Here is a 16,887-nt window from a genome sequence, read left to right as displayed (position 1 = left end):
CACTCATGAGAACAGTGACTGCTTATATTGTATAGACGATGTTGCACATACATAGCTCTCAACTTGTCGGTATCGGACACCATGGGCCAAGGCATGCAAAATGGTGGTACAAAGGCACATTGACAGGGAACATTTTTACATAGTGTGCTCATATAGTAGTAGAAAGGTGTTTTGATAACAGATTTGCCACTAAATTGCATTGCAAGTAATGTCATATATCTGCAAATCAAAGGACTAGACATATAGGCAGTAGTCATTACATTCTGCAAAAATCGTGTTAGTTGAGAGGCATGTTCATGTACACTAATTGCACTAGACAGCCGGACATTCCTCAGATGGCTGCCATAGGATTAGAACCCAAAAGCAGTGACTACAGGAAGGCTGAACATTTTATTTTAAAATATAAATTCTCAGACCACCATCTCCTTTACAACTTTTATTGATTCATATTGTGTCAAATTGTGCATTTACAAACATGCATAGCTGTGTCTGCTGTCGGATTAGAATCCACAAGCAGTGTCTACAGGAATACAGGACACTTTATTTAAAAAAGAATAATTATCAAAGCACAATCTCCTTTTACACTTTTATTGGTTAATGCCACTTAATATCTGACATTTACACACATAAATAGCTGTCTAGGACTTATGTTAGCTTACTTGTATACTCTGTTCATTTACTGAGTACAATCTACAGCATATTTCAGACAAAATGAGCAGAATACAAGCTTGACCCTTAATCTGGGTATTGTACTGTATTTATTTCTGATATATGTTGGCACATTATTTAGTACTTCACATTTATCAGTTGACTGGTGTCTGACTCGAACCCACAAGCAGTGACTAAAGTAATACTGTACATTTTATCTGAAAACCTTAAATTATCAGAGCAACATTTCCTTTTACACTTTATTGATGTATGTTGTTTCAAATCTTGATTTACACACATGCATTGCTGTGTATGAGTTGCATTACCTTACGCATTTACCTTCTTCATTTATTAACTACAACCTACAGCATATATCAGACAAAATGAGCAGAACACAAGCTTGTCCCTTAATATGGGTACTGCACTGCAGTTATGTATGACATATGTTGACACATTATTTAGTACTTCACATTTATCAGTTGTCTGGAGGTGGATTAGAACCCACAAGCAGTGACTACTGAACACTTTATTTGAAAAAAATTATTATCAAAGCACCATCTCCTTTTAAACTTTACTGGTTAGTGTTGCTTCAGATCTGGCATTTACACACATTGATAGCTGTTTAGGACTTTGGTTAACTTACCCATATTCCCTGTTAATTTTTTGAGTGCAATCTACAGCATATTTCAGACAATGAGCAGACCAGAACATTGACACTTAATGTGGGTAGACTACAACATTAACTGATGGTTGGAACCTATGCTACACAATACTGCATGCTTACTTGCTTTAACTTGCTTTGTCATTTCAGATATGTGCTGACACATTAATGTTAAGACTAAAAATCTGGATTTACTTTATTGTTTTATTAAGTTATGCATTGTTATTACTTTAATGATTTTCTTACATACCACGTGCTTGCCTCATCCTGGCCATACGCTCTGTATGGAACTGTACATTGCAAGCACTATCTTCTGCAGCTGTTGTAAGAGAAGCAAACCATTATGCATACCAGTTTTGCACAGATTCAGCTTGCATATTTATAAATTACTGGAAAACATACTTACATATCTGTGGGGTGTGCCCGGCCCTAGCTTCTTGGACCCAGGCCTCCAAGTTTCCCATCTTCCTATGTTTCAGGTCATCATAGTGGCGATGACACTGCTCACCAGTGTGGGGGATACCAGTTGCACTGGTTAGGTCCCTGACCAAATTATCTCAGGCCTCAGACTTACACTCTGAGCCCTGGTAATCACCCTGCAACAGCCAGAGTTTGTGGTGTCATACAAGGAGTCCAGAAAAAAAACCTGGACTCCTGTACACCCCACTTCTGTGCCCTAAAGCACACTCCCTCATCAACACCAGCAGCCATATGCACAGATAAGGTCCAGCTCTAAAGAATGACATGAAATTCCTACCTACTGGCCCTTAAATAGGCTGTATCCCTGCCCTTGCACATCATACTGTAACTTTCAAAACCACTCTGTATTGCTTAGCATCGCACAAACTCACACAATCCATGTTTAAGTGAAGCTTAGCAATGTGCAAACTGGAAAATACTGTTGACCATGTTTAAGTGCTGCTTAGCATCGCACGGCTTTTCTGTTTCAAAATGTAACAATTATTTCATTTAAAATCAACCGATGTTTCAGTCACCTGACACAGTTTCATAGCATTATATGTAAAAAGCATTACTAGCCAGGCCTCAAACACAGGACCTACTATACTGTTGATCATGACTCAACCTATCTAGCCACTGAGAAAGTGAAGGGAACTAGAATATCTTCAAATATACTGTGAAGGTGCCTGTAAATGTAGCACAGATTCGCTGCACAGGTTTGTGCTTTGCTAAGCACAGCAGACCTACAACAATTGAATACATCCATTTTCCATTTTTAGCTGTCTAGCCAATGTCTACAGCTTAAGTATATCTCACTATGTCTAGCTAAACAATGCACTGCATCCAGCAAACAAGAGCAACAATAAAACAAAAAATACAAAAAAAATGTGTTAACATTGAAAGTATCCAGTTTCTATCTTTAGATGTCTAGTAGATGTCTTATGTATATGTGCACAAAGCTAAGCATAGCTAAGCAACATGCCGCACCATGTAAACAAGCACATAAATATAAAAAAAAGATTAAAATGCAATTTTTATTTTATTTATTTATTTATTTAACATTTGTTGACCAGGAAAGTCCAACTAGGTTCCACAGATCCTGTTTTCAGTGGAGGCCCGGGGAGAAATGCTCCAGAATTTAATGAAATAAAAAGTCTTGTACACCTTTCGGCCAAGGTGGACAGGCCGAAAGGTATGTGGATGTGCTGTCAGTCTTACTCAGATTCAATATCTGTGTTGCTGTGACCTCCCTTAGGTATGCACCATAATTAATATGTATGGGGCACTGCCATGGGGGAACTGTGGCCTTGTACATGGATACATTCCATGTAGGCCCTACACAGAGCCTACATGGACTTTATTAAATCCTGGTGAGAGTCTTTCTTAGGTCATCTTGTTACAACTAAGTTGGTGAAGTGCATCACATTTCTACATGAAGGGGAAGTTTAAGCCCATTTAGCTGTTGGACGTACAATTATCCTTATCCTAATCAAACATCCTCTGATAATCTGATAATAAGCTTAAGATTAGTAACAGCCAAACAGTGGTGTTAAGATGTATTCATGGTGACAGAAAATAATACCCTTTTCATAGGTAGAAAGTCAAGCAGTTCTGGTTAAACTACAGCATCCTGTAGTTGTTGCCCATGGGGACCTAGCACATGGGAGGTGCAGAGGGCTTGCCTCCTTGCAAAAAAATGGTTTCAATATTTTCAATGTTTGCTGAAGGCAGTTTCAGCAAACTGTTTTCCATTTATTTTTGTTAGATGAAACTGCCTTTGATGGATCAACATGCATCCAGGGAATCCATAGACATAATGTGGTAGGTTGATGCTCTCAAAAAAAAATAAATAAATAAATAAAATAAAAACAAAGTAGAACAACAGCTTGACTAAATATAAGTATGGGGGGGGAGGGCAAGATAGTAACACTCAAATAGAGGATCAAAACTAAAACCAGGAGAACATATTCAGGATCAATGCTCGAGAATGACCCTGAAATATTTTTTCTAGTTATATAATTAAAATGATCCTGTGTGTTATCTGAAGTTAGCCCTAATGGCAGAGCAACAGAAAACTAAAAATGTAAGTTTTCAGAACAGGAAATAAAAGTGAAAAGGTCTGAAATAAAAAGCAATACGAGGAAAAAAGAGTTTACACAGAGAAATTGAAGGAATTTTAACACCAAAACATGTTTCAAAAAAAGTTGGATATTCAGTGGCGACTCACACATCAAAGAAATGGTAATAAATACTAAATGTGACATAGATAAGGAAACACAGAGTTTGGAACCCACATTTGTATTGTAAAGCAGGATACTAATTTGAAGCTAGATTGTAAGTAATATGTATCTTTAAATAAAGAAAGAAAAATAAAACATAAGAACATAATGATAGAGAGAAATTAACATAAAAGAAAAGAGAACACCAAAGTGTCTTGAACAGAGAGCACAGATAAGAAAACAGAACGCTATTTTTTGTCTGACTCTACCCTTTGTAAAGGAAGATAAAGAAAAAGCTGTACTTCCATTAGTTTTGAGGGAGGAAGACACACCTTACACCTGAAGGGTAAGTAACTGAAGTAAGTAATCCTGAGTTAGTGGTCTTACAGTTAAGCCACATAACACTCTAAAAAATTCACAATGGGACAGTGATATTAGAAGTAGGGCAAAATATGAACATAACCAAATTAAAGGATGATTTTTAATAGAGAAAAGAAAGCAAGGGAAGACATTCTACATCAATTGTTATTGAAAAAACGTATAGGACACTAGTAATGACCTTGGATGTAGATATCTGTGGAGAGGACACATGGCGATAGACAAAACTAATACAAGAACTGCAGCTAGAGGTCACTGGCTATGCATAAGACAAGAGACAGAAAATGTATAAGATTCTTGTCTAAAACGAAGGAAAATTGTACCTTATGAAAGGAATAAAATTCTCTCACTCTCAGTGTCTGTCATAAAACTGGCATTTGAGAGTATTTAATAAATAAAAAAACAATTTGACTTTAACTACTAGTAAAATCCAGCATTTATTTTGTTGCTGCATGTGTTGTAACAATACTGCTGCTGTGTGACTGTACTGAATTTTAATTTGGATTCCTCCTTTAAGATTTGGATATTTTCATTATTTTTTCAACTTTTGCTGTTTATTATATTACATTTTATGTTTAAAGTTTTATTTTATCTTAACATTTTTTTCTTGAATTTTAAAATTTCTTGGCTTGTGTCAGTTAGAAAAAAAATCCATTCACTGACAGTAAAAGAGTAAAATCTAGCAGGAGGATCTAGGATTTCTTATTAAGCTGGATTTTTTTTTATTAGCTGGATTCTTATTTTGCTGCAAGTGCTGTAACTGGAATGGGTTTCTACTACCCACCCGTCAAGCTCCTGTTGTAATTTTCAATTTGTTGATATTTGAGCTGTCTCTTCTTGCAGTAAATTTGACTTTGCACATCCCAGTGTCACAGTACCTCATTTTCTCATCCTACTGGGCACTGGAAGATCTAACTGCAAGGTCTTCCCTTTAGACTCTTAAACTGGACTTAGCCTTTGTTTCATATCATCCCACTGATTTAGCGCCACTCAGGTATTCAGAGAACCCTTTTTACATTTTACTTTTAAAATCTGTAGCATCTGGTACTAGATTACCAGTTACTGCTCAGCTTAGGAACGAATTCTCAGGAATCAACATGGGAATAGTGCTTCTGTTTTGCTACTGGTGAGTAAAGGAACAGAGGGACATTATTTCCTAGTCTTCCTAGAGAAAACTAATCACCCGAAAGCTTGAAAATTACTTCTTAGGAGCCACCTTGTGATTAATGTTACTTCCTTGCTTCTGTTGAGAGATGGAGCAGATGGGCATTGATTCCTACTGCTCTCTGATTGAGCAGTGTGTGTAGGACTTCATTTAGCAGTCTGGTTACAGATTTGGTCAGAACCTCCTCAGGACATTTGTGTGGCTTGACTATCAGTAGCATCCAGGTGCTGCAGGTTCTATCCAGGATATCTACTGAGAGAAGACTAGAAGTATACCAAGCACAGCAGCATTTGAGCAGTAATGCTGTTCATTTGCCTCTGATGAGAAATGAAGCTCAGGATCATTGATTCCTGGCTGCATGCAGCTGTAATGAGATCAACATTATCTCCACTACCAGACAAATCACACCTCCACTAATGAGCTGCAAGGAGCCACCCCTCCCCCATTTTGTCCACATTAGTGAGCACCTGAAGCCATGGATTTGCACATTGCAACCACCTCAGTATCTATCTTGGTTTAAATGGACGTACTGAAACAATATTGGAATTGTCTCATGTTTATTGAGAACCACCTACTATTTAAAGAAACTCACACAGTGTGTGAATGATACAGTTATTTAATGCTACTGAAAGCAAAACGCTTGTAAGAAGACACTATAATTAAGGCAGTTGTCAGTATCATACAGCACCACACTAAACCTATCACACACAGATCAGACCAAACACATAGACCTACATATTCTGAGTCTCATAAAAGTTACCTATCTAAACTATGAAGGCCTCCTAAATGTAACCTAAGAAACAAGTGGCCACAACAACTTTACAAGCACACAACAAAGGCAGTACCCACCCTGAAGCATACATCAAAGAGTTGTAGCATCTCAATTCAAAAGTCCATAAGTCAAATCTCTACACTGTCCAACATCCTAGCCATCGATGACCCCACTCTGAGTACACTAATGCACCACTCAGTAGGCTATGTAAGGAGGGGTCATGGTCAGTTACCTATCAGGTATGCCTTCAAGGACTATATGAAGAGATACATGATGGATCACTCAGAATATATCTGAGGCAGGTTTGAACCTTGCCTTGAGCAACATTTTACCATAACCAAGAAGGATGCTACAATATGAACATCACTTATTTTCAATAATTGGCTAAGTGTCTAATGTCATATATCAGCCTAGGAGGCGAAACTGTTTTATTAGGGATGGCTTGCACCTATTTTCCAAGACTTTTGTTATGTTGATAAAAACTTTGTCCACTTCATAGTGGCTTTTGAGTCAATGCCAGTCTTCAAAAGCTTCAGCATAATAAAACCAAACTGGATAACATAAGGGTATTTCTGTTCAATGGTAGGGGCCTTAACATACAAAAAAAAAAAAAAAAAAAAAAACTCCATTCCCTATAAGTACTTCTTACCCTAGAAAAAACATTGATAAATACAGTATTTCAGAGACTTGGTCCAAAACAATTGACAGTACCTCCATCAGTGCAGTGTTTCCACACCTACCACTCATTCAGGTCCATATCAGCAGTTGAAGCCTCTAAAGATGGTGATATCTCCATATTTGTAAAAGGAGGAAAAAAGGATTTCACTTGCAGATTAGTTAGAAAAGATTACAATCTGGAACTCCTCAGCTTGCTATTAGCGAGACCCTTTATCACTTTATGGCTAACTATAGTATCCCATCTATGCCCCGCTCATCCCAGAACTCCTGCTTAACTATTATGGTGCGCTCCTGTGCATTAAGCCAAACTCCATTTTCCAGGGTGATTTCAACTATCCCTGCATTAACTGTGAGATGTATACTTCCTCTAACATATATGTCTAGAGGTTATCGGACTTGTCAGTACAAATTCTCTGAGCCAGTTAGTCTTACACCAACCAAGGGGAGATAAAATTGTGTACTTGGTCCTCACCAATATGGGACAGCCAGAAGCATCCTCTGATACCTCTGTATTCAGAGCTTATGCCAAGGCTAATCTACTTAAACTGAATGATGACCCCACACTAAATTCCACTTCCCCCTCCAACTTGATGACCTCACTGCTGATGCAGAATTCTTTACTAACAAATTCAACACACGTGAATAGCTGCATAGATACATTTACCCCTTGCAAAGTAAATAAAATGCCAGATTCAAAAATGTACACCTATGGTCAAACCCAAATATAAACAGGTCAGTATAATAAAAAAATCACTACACATAAAAATAAATACAATGCACAGGATGAAAAAAAAAATTTCTTGCTAAATACAACATGGAACTCTGGACTCTGTTTAAATCATCCAAATCCAGATATAAGGTAACAATTAACACCCAAGCAATGGACAACCACTAACTGTTTTAGAAACCTTAGAAAAATGTCCAGCAATTCATAGAGCTAAAGCTAAATGATATGTCATACTCAGACCCAGAGGACCTAGGCAGTAAGCTAGCATATAAATTTAGCTCTAACTTCACCCCTCTCTCCCCTTCTAAATTCCCTGATCTCATACCCACATCTACACCCCAGCAAGTTTCACATGAACAAGTTCTCAAGACACTATCCAAGGCCAAGAACAATCCTTTTGTGGGCTGGATAACATACCAGGCCTCTGATTGGCCAAACTGAAACAGGGTCTTTTGGAGTCCTACAGAAGATTTTCCATGTCAGCCTCCAAACAGGCTTTGTGCCAGACGAACTGAGGAAAGTAACTTACCCAAACAAGTAGCTGGTGTCAAAACCATGAACTAAAGCTGAATGCCATGAAATGTACCCTTTTGTAAGTAGAAAGTCCCTTGTTATCATATTAACAACTCACCTCTGAAAATTAATCCAGTAGTTACGGACCTGGGAACCTATGTAGACAATTATCTGTCCTTTTATCACCACCTGTCCACTGTTGTAAAAAGTGTTTTTTCATTGCACAGTTTCTTACTAAGGGTATAGTGTCCAGTTCCAGGGATATGATCTTTCCATTGTAAGACACAATCATCAGGTTGATCATTGAATACAATGTCCCATTTGCTATGTACCTGGCCAAACATTTGCCATAGCTTATAGGGAGGGTGGCATAATGGTTAAGGTGTCTACCTTATAGACCTAAGATGCAGCGTTGGATTCTCAGATGGGACAGTTGACTAAGCTTAAAATGGCCCACAAAAGCAGTTAGTCTAATATGAACCTATGAACATTTGGCTGACTTCACACCCTTGGTGGCTGGCCATTTTATTAGGGATGGAAACAGATTTCTTGTGTAAAGGAGTACTCCATATCATGGTCAATGTCTTTCAGTGACAAAGATGGAGTGGCACTGTAGGACTGTGAATGGGAGCAGGTGCCACTATGGGACCACAATCAGGCATCACTGTTCATTCACTGTAACATAGCATTGCAACCGTGTGATCCTCATGGGATTCATTGCGCTGGACATTAGAAGGTTACTTTATCTATGTTGCCATGTACTGTGCCTATCACTGTCTGAGGAACTGTAGTGTGTCTGCTGATCATAGTTTCTTTATTCAACTGCCATGGTTGGTTTGATGTGTCAGGACTAAACACAACCCATAACAAGTTCTGCACAACATTTGCTGATGAAGCTTCTTGCCCATGGAGACCAGCAGGTATCTCTTACCATGATTTAGGCTACTGCAGTAAGAAACTCCTCGACCTATACAAGCTTACTGTATACTCTGTTATGGCCTCCCAAAGTGCTGGATAACGCATTGATTACATCACATGTTTTATTTCATACAACACTGGATTCAGCAGCAGTGGTTGTCACGATAGTCCATATGAGATCTAGCATGGCATCATTCCTGGACTCCATGGCATCTCCAAGACATGGGTAGTGCTGGATAACATCCTCACAGATGCCATACTCCACACCAACCATCCCCATCTCACCACAGACAATGACCAAATTATATCCCTATGCATCTTTATATTAAGCCCTAGCACTGCTCAGATATCAGGGGCTGACTGTGACATGTGATGGCGACATAAATCCCTGCTAAGCTGCTGTACAGAGAACATAACAACATCAGATGCAATATTTACCTCTACCACTACAGTCAAAGGAGGAGGTGTGCTGATGTTTGTAGTAGCAGGGGATTCCCCATTGGGGATGGTGACCACTCATGCTGTACTGCCTGTGACTCAGGTAAGGGAACAGCCATACCTTCAGGCTCAGCAATAGGAAGAGGACCTGACAGGACAGAGACAGGCAGTGCCTATAAGTCATCTGAATGTGACTAGATCTGCATTTTGGCATTTTTGTCATACCCTGCATACATGTTGACATCAGTCTGTTGTTTCCTGTCCCAACTTGTAAATATGTCACTGAACCAGTGAGTAACTGGTATCGTACCCATTCTTGTGAGCATTGCAGATCCATTCAGCTGGCAGGCACCTATCATCAGTACTTCAGAAGAAGATGTATCTCCTTTTATTGGCCCTGCTTGATTGGGCTCAGTAATCTAATCTGGTGGGTCATGTTGACATTGCCCTGGGCCAGTCACCACACAGGGCATTGCCCATACCTCAATCTGTCCCCAGCTAAGCATACCATTATCCAATTAAGCTACAACCCACTCATTGTGAGTTTTCCCTTCCTTTCATACCCATTTGTCTACCCACTATTTGTTTCTATCCATTCTATGTCTCCCCCTCCTAGTATGCTCGTATTCAACACTGCTTGTTTTTACAGTTTGTGTTTGTTTGTGTGGCCCACTCCTTTGCCTTTCCCATTTTTCTTCCTTCTTTTCCACTGTCAACCTTCTGATCATCCCTTCTCTTCCTCCATATGTATATAAATATGTATGTATATATATAAATGTATGTATATATAAATGTATACAAATAGTGTAAACATTCCCACAGAAATTCCCGAACCAAACTAAATATTCCCCTTTAGGAATACTTCCAGCCGCGTATTTCAAACCTAACTTTTCCACTTTCGCTGATTCGCTGTTTTAGCGAAGTGTTAAGCATATGTACGGTCCATTAGAGCCTAATAAACTGGGAATCAGTCGTGCTAGTCCCAATTGACTGAATATAACCTAGGAATTAAATTCCATGCCTTGGTTGTGCTGCTGTTTTCCCGCCTAACCTAAAAAAAAAAAAAAAAAAAAAAAACATTTTTATTTGTATCCCCCCACTTCTAACATGAAACAGTAAATAGTTCCCTGCCTTGGATAACACTATACAATGTGCTTATTAACACCTATAAATACCCACTTCTGAATTGAGAATTTAGTGTCTGTTTCAGTACATGTCCTTAGGCTAAAGTGTGATTTATCGGACATGCTTATCTAATGGTGGGATTACATTGATTTTTATCTTATCCTGTTACTGAATCAAGTATTAACGACACTGAGACTGTGTAATGTGAAATTCTCTACTTGCCTGTGGGTTAAAGTGCACTTTGTTGAAAATGCTTATATATTGCAGGAATTACATTGTTTATATTGTTTCTTATTACTGAATCTAGTATTAAACTACTCTGTGACTTAGATAAGTAATTGCAGTAAAATGGAAGATTTTTCTTTTTAACTGTTCTGCAGGGATTTTTATACCTAGATTAGTAAGGACTTACTCATGATGTATTGATGCTTAGTTTTGTATATGTTCACTGCTGGCTAATCTGTACTTCTCATAATCTGTAAATTATGCATTATCCATAACTACTTCATTTTATAAATGCCTTCCTCTCTATTTTCCCCAGCTTTTCAACTCTCTTCTCCTAAAATCACTTTGCCTACTGGCCCAGCCCTCCTGGAGATCCAAGGCCAATCTCAGGATAACAAGTCTCACCCTGATTGCCTGACTCCCTACAGGGACAGTCTCTTTCTCCCAGAAGAGAGAGTTAAAAGATCCAAGAAAGTATGTAACATGCTATTATCCCTACTGCAATTCTGCTTGTGAAATTGTTATATCACTTGCCTGGTGCTTGTAAGGGATCCCGGCCAGAATAGCCTGCAGCCATACACTTCTCACTGTGGACTCCCTTTATACCTACCTCATCCCTGGATCTTTTTTTGCCTATAACATACCTATATCAGAGCTACCTCCCTTCCAGCTCCTATCAATCTGCTTTAGTCTTCCATCTCTTTACAAAACCAGGTTCTGTCCACTAGATGGCAGTGTCTACCCATCTTTAACCCCTTTTTCCCATACTCCTTCCCACACACTATAAGTTTACAGATTAATAGGGCTCTCTCTCTTAACTGCTAAGTAACAGTTCTACCCTTCTCCACCTCTGGTCTCTGTCTTCTCCATTCCCTTGTACTGCACCACTAGAATCCCAATAACCACCCTGCTTACCTTCCTCTGTACTTACATTCACCTGACTGATTGTTTCTCACACTGCTTCCGCTGCCTACCTTCCTTGGGTGTATCCCGCTCCGTTCGCCCTGCAGGCTCACTCCGCTCCCCTACCCTACTCCCAAATTCCACCCACCCCAATACATCTATATTTATACTCACCTAACCACTCCTACTTCCTCTCTACCTATTACACCCCTCCCCTTACACCACCAACCCCCTCCCCTAGCACCACCATTCTCTTCCTACCCCCTCCCACTATAATCCATCTCCTCACACTTCCCTTCATATTTAAAAACACTATATCTATTTCTAACCCTTTCCCCACACTACATAATATACTCTATCAAACCTCAACATGCTTAAAAAACTTATATCATTCTCAATCCAACTACTACTACTTCTAAACCTTATTTATATCCACTACCTTACCCAGCCCAACTCCACAAATTACACACCATTACCTCATACAACCAGCTCACTCCCTTCAACTCACTTGCACTCATTTGTCTCAATCACCCCTGGACTGTATCCCATTAACATCCATCTATTTTTTCATTACAAACTATGCTCTAATAATAAACACTCTAGCACCTCTCTAACCTCAAAAATACGTACAAATCTGACAATATACAACATACAAAAAAGGCAATCTAAACACCTCATCATAATCCAACACCTAACAAACATACTTCTATCTGGAGATATACACCCTAACCCAGGCCCAAACACCACTACCCCTACATCTAAGTCCATCCTATTAGCTTCTCTAAATGCCCAAAGTATAGCTAACAAAATCCCTAACCTGCATGCCTGGCTTCTCCACTACAAACCTGAAATCTTAGCTATCTCTGAAACCTGGTTAAAACCTCATATAAAAGATACTGAAATAGTACCACCAAACTACTCTATTATCAGAAAAGACAGGACACACAAAAAGGGCAGTGGAGTAGCCCTAGTCTACTCATCCACCCTATCCATTATTCCCTATAAAAAACCCATTCCTCAGTTCTCAAATGCAGAATTAGTATTAGCCCTATTTCAAATAAATAAACAAACACAAACACATCTGCATAGCTTCACTATACATCCCCCCAGGAGACAATATCTCAGTACTTGAAGATATTCTATCCTGGCTTTCTACCAATATCAGTAATGAAACTATTATTATGGGAGACACAAATATTAACTGGACTTCCATTCATTCCCCTACACACCCCTTAAACATCAACCTATATAACTACTCTCAGCTCATCAACCTCACTACCAGACCCTCTAAAGACTTCTCCAGTGGTAGTACCCTAGACTGGATGTTAGTCTCTCACCCCCACTACTACACTGATAGTAGAACCCTTCCTGATTCCCTCAGTGACCACCTTCCCATCTTTACCAGACGTCTTCCATCTCCATTACAAGCAACTCCTAATTACATCACCACTCGCAACTTAAAAAACTTCAACCCAGTAACCTTCTCTGACTCCCTAAAATCGATAAATTGGAATCCCCTAAAAACTCTACCCCTGGACAATGCTGTTTCACATTTCAATACAACTTTCCTAAAACTGCTGGATAGTTTTGCCCCCTTACAAACCAAAAGAGTAAAAAGCAATACCGCCCCCTGGCTAACAAAAAACACTCTAACTACCATGTGACTCAGAGACAAAACCTGGGCACGTTACCAAAGAGACAAAACTCCCACCTCCCTTCAAGAATTCAAAACACTTCATAACACAGTTAAAAAGCTTATCACAACAGATAGACAGAATTACTTCACCTTACTCCAAAACAACCATAAAACCAATCCCAAAAAATTCTGGAAAGGCATCACTACCCTCACAAAACCTGGTTCAAGAGAAAACCCAAGCCCAGACCCTAATGCATTAGATATAGATCTGGCTACCCAATTCAACTCTTTTTTCATAGACTCTATTAACAAACTAACCACATACTTCTCTAACAACAACTCACCCCCTACTTCTGCATCCATCCCATTGCCACCCCCCTCATCTCCTATCTCTCAACTCCCACCTTTCTCCCTAAAACCCGTTCCTACTTCTACCATCAAAAAACTCTTACAAAAACTCAAACCATGCACCAATGCCCCCGATAACATTCCCTCCTCCTTCCTCAGCATAGCTTCTGAAGCCATTGCCTTCCCCATCAGCATCCTAATCAATCGCTCTATCCAAGAAGGTCTTGTACCTACACTCTGGAAAAAGGCTTTCATCATTCCCCTGCACAAAGGAGGCAATAATAACTATATTACTAACTTTCGTCCCATTGCCATCCTCTCTCCTATATCAAAACTCCTTGAGAAATGTATCCATCTTCAACTCCTTCCTTATCTCTTAGACAATAACTTACTAACTTCCACACAACACGGATTCAGACCCAATCACAGCACCATGACCGCCCTCCTTTCCTTCCTGGAAACTGTAAATATAGCCAGAGATGCTGGCTGTATTTTATCTACCCTCTTTCTGGACCTCTCTAAGGCTTTCGATACCATCTCTCACAACCTTCTCCTAACTAAACTATCTAACCTAAACCTATCCCCTTCCTCTCTCAATTAGTTTAACAGCTATCTCTCCAACAGGCAACAAGCTGTCAAATGGAAAAAAAGCCATCTCCTCCTACCTCAACACACCCACTGGTGTTCCCCAAGGTTCCATTTTAGGTCCTCTCCTCTTCAATATATTGATAAATGATTTCTTTCACTCAATTCCTCATGCTAAACTTATTCAATATGCAGATGATTCTACAATTATCTGTGCAGCCACATCCATTCCCACTTTCTTAAAACTGACCCAAGAAGCCTTCTCTACCACAGAACAGTGGATGAAGGACAATCATCTAGCACTCAATGCATCAAAAACCAAACTTATGGTATTTACCCCCTCAAAAACCAACACCATTGATAAAAAACATTTCTCCATCACTAGCCAGAATAATACACCTCTTGAACTAGTATCCGAAACCAAGCTACTAGGAGTCCAGATTGACGACCAGCTCAAATTCAAGAGCCATCTACAACTAAATATAAAAAAACTCACCAAAAACTTGGCATGCTCTACTGACACAATCGATTTCTCACTACATCTACTAAGCTCACTCAAGCTATTACATTTCTCATCCCTTCCCTCCTTTATGGAGCCCCTCTCCTTATAAACCTACAATCAGCTCTCAAAACAAAACTGTCCTCCTGTTATAATAAAATTGCCAAATTTGCCACTAGCCACAAATCATCTACCCATCACTGTGCATCTCTCCACAAAATTAACTGGCTAGAGCTTCCCAACTATCTCTCCTATACTCAGCTCACTTTTGCTCACAAACTCATCTTTCATCCCTCCCTCTGTCCCTCCCTCAGCTCTACCTTTAAAATGCACCTGCCACAAAGACTCGTAAGATCCAATAACTAAAACCTTATTGAGCTGTACAAACCCCTTCACTCTCCGGGACAAAACCTCCTGTCCTTTGCCCTGGCACGCATATGGAACTCCCTTCCTCCCTCCATTCGTACCACCACCAACCTCCCTGTTTTTAAAATTCACTTCATTCACATCTAACTTCCGCATGGGAATGCTCCTGCTCCCACCCCTCATAGCCTATTCTCCATTTCCTACAAGCAACTACTGCATATATTGAGACACTAAATAATAAGCCAACTGTAATAACATCTTATAATTCTCTAAGCATACAACTCCATTCAAGAAACTATATATTCACTACAGCAATTCTTTGTTTTTTTCTTACAAGATTTAACCAAAATTTTTTTTCGTGCACCTGCTTAATTCTTAGCTTTCAACAAATGAAACCTATCATGGTATTGTAACTGCTTAATCTTTGCTATGTCTAGAAGCAACAAATAACTGAAAGTGTAAACTTTTGTAAACTTTTTAATCTTTGTTTGGTCTTGAAGGTACAAATGACTGAAATTGTAAACTTTTGTCACAGTTGTTCTGTAGTTTAGTCTTTAACCTACAAATGATTGAAATTGTAAACTGTAATCTTTGTTTTGGAGCTTTTCTCTCCAGGACTCCATTGAAAACGGGTTCTTCTTGGCCCAATGGACTATCCTGGTAAACCAACTGCAAATAAATAAATAAATGAGACCTGCTTACCCTCATGCCTTTCCTTTATGCATCCCTTCTTATTGTAACTATTTATCACTATGCTCTGCCATTTCTTAACTGTCCTGTACTGCCCTTCAGCCCGTTTTGTGGAACTAATAGTGTCCAAGCTCCTGTGTACCATATGGTAGATGCTTTCACTGTTCTGCAAGTTATTACCATGAACCTCTTGCCAACAGCCTGCTACAGCAACTGTTGATTTACACTGCCTACCCCTGAATGGTCTCATGAGGTTTACAGTACTGGCACATGCCTCTCTCTTGCTCCTCAACTTATTTTTTGATGTATTTTTTGATGTACTCCACTGTGGTTGGCTTCTAACATTTTAGCACTGCTGTGCTTTCCACATTAGAGCATAGCTAGCTGCACAAATGTGCAATTTTCTTGCCTCCATTTAAATATTTGTTTGTACTTTACACTGCAATGTATCACTGATATGTGTATCTTTTAAGTACTACATTATTAGCATAACATTTTAAAAATGTAATTCAGTATCCTTGCAGTCTTTGCTAAGTTATTGGTGGTTTCTTACACAATCTTAATATTCTTGTATATTTGGGACAGTCTGTGGTCTGAACATCTGATGCTAATACACTGGGAATACAAATTTTAAGTTCCTTTAGGTGGTCTGTTAAGATGTTATGGATTCAGACAAACACTTCTTAGCTTATTTATTGCTACTTCTGGAAATATTTTTTTCTGGAACATTATTTGTTTTTCCTCCCGAACTCTTCTTAACATATCTCTTGCTGGAGTACATTCAAATCTCTGTGGTCTTTTCAGTGCCATTGAGAAATAATTCATGTCTCTGTAATTTTGTCGTAGGAAATGTAAATCTTCAGTATGGATAACAAAAGATCTGAGTAGCTCACACTTAATCACAACCAGTTCTTCTGCCTCCTTTTTTCCAGAA

The sequence above is a fragment of the Protopterus annectens genome, chromosome 12.part0 (assembly GCF_019279795.1).
Source record: "Protopterus annectens isolate FY-2018-M chromosome 12.part0, PAN1.0, whole genome shotgun sequence".
Classification (NCBI taxonomy): Eukaryota; Metazoa; Chordata; order Ceratodontiformes; family Protopteridae; genus Protopterus; species Protopterus annectens.
This window is presented reverse-complemented; position numbering follows the sequence as displayed.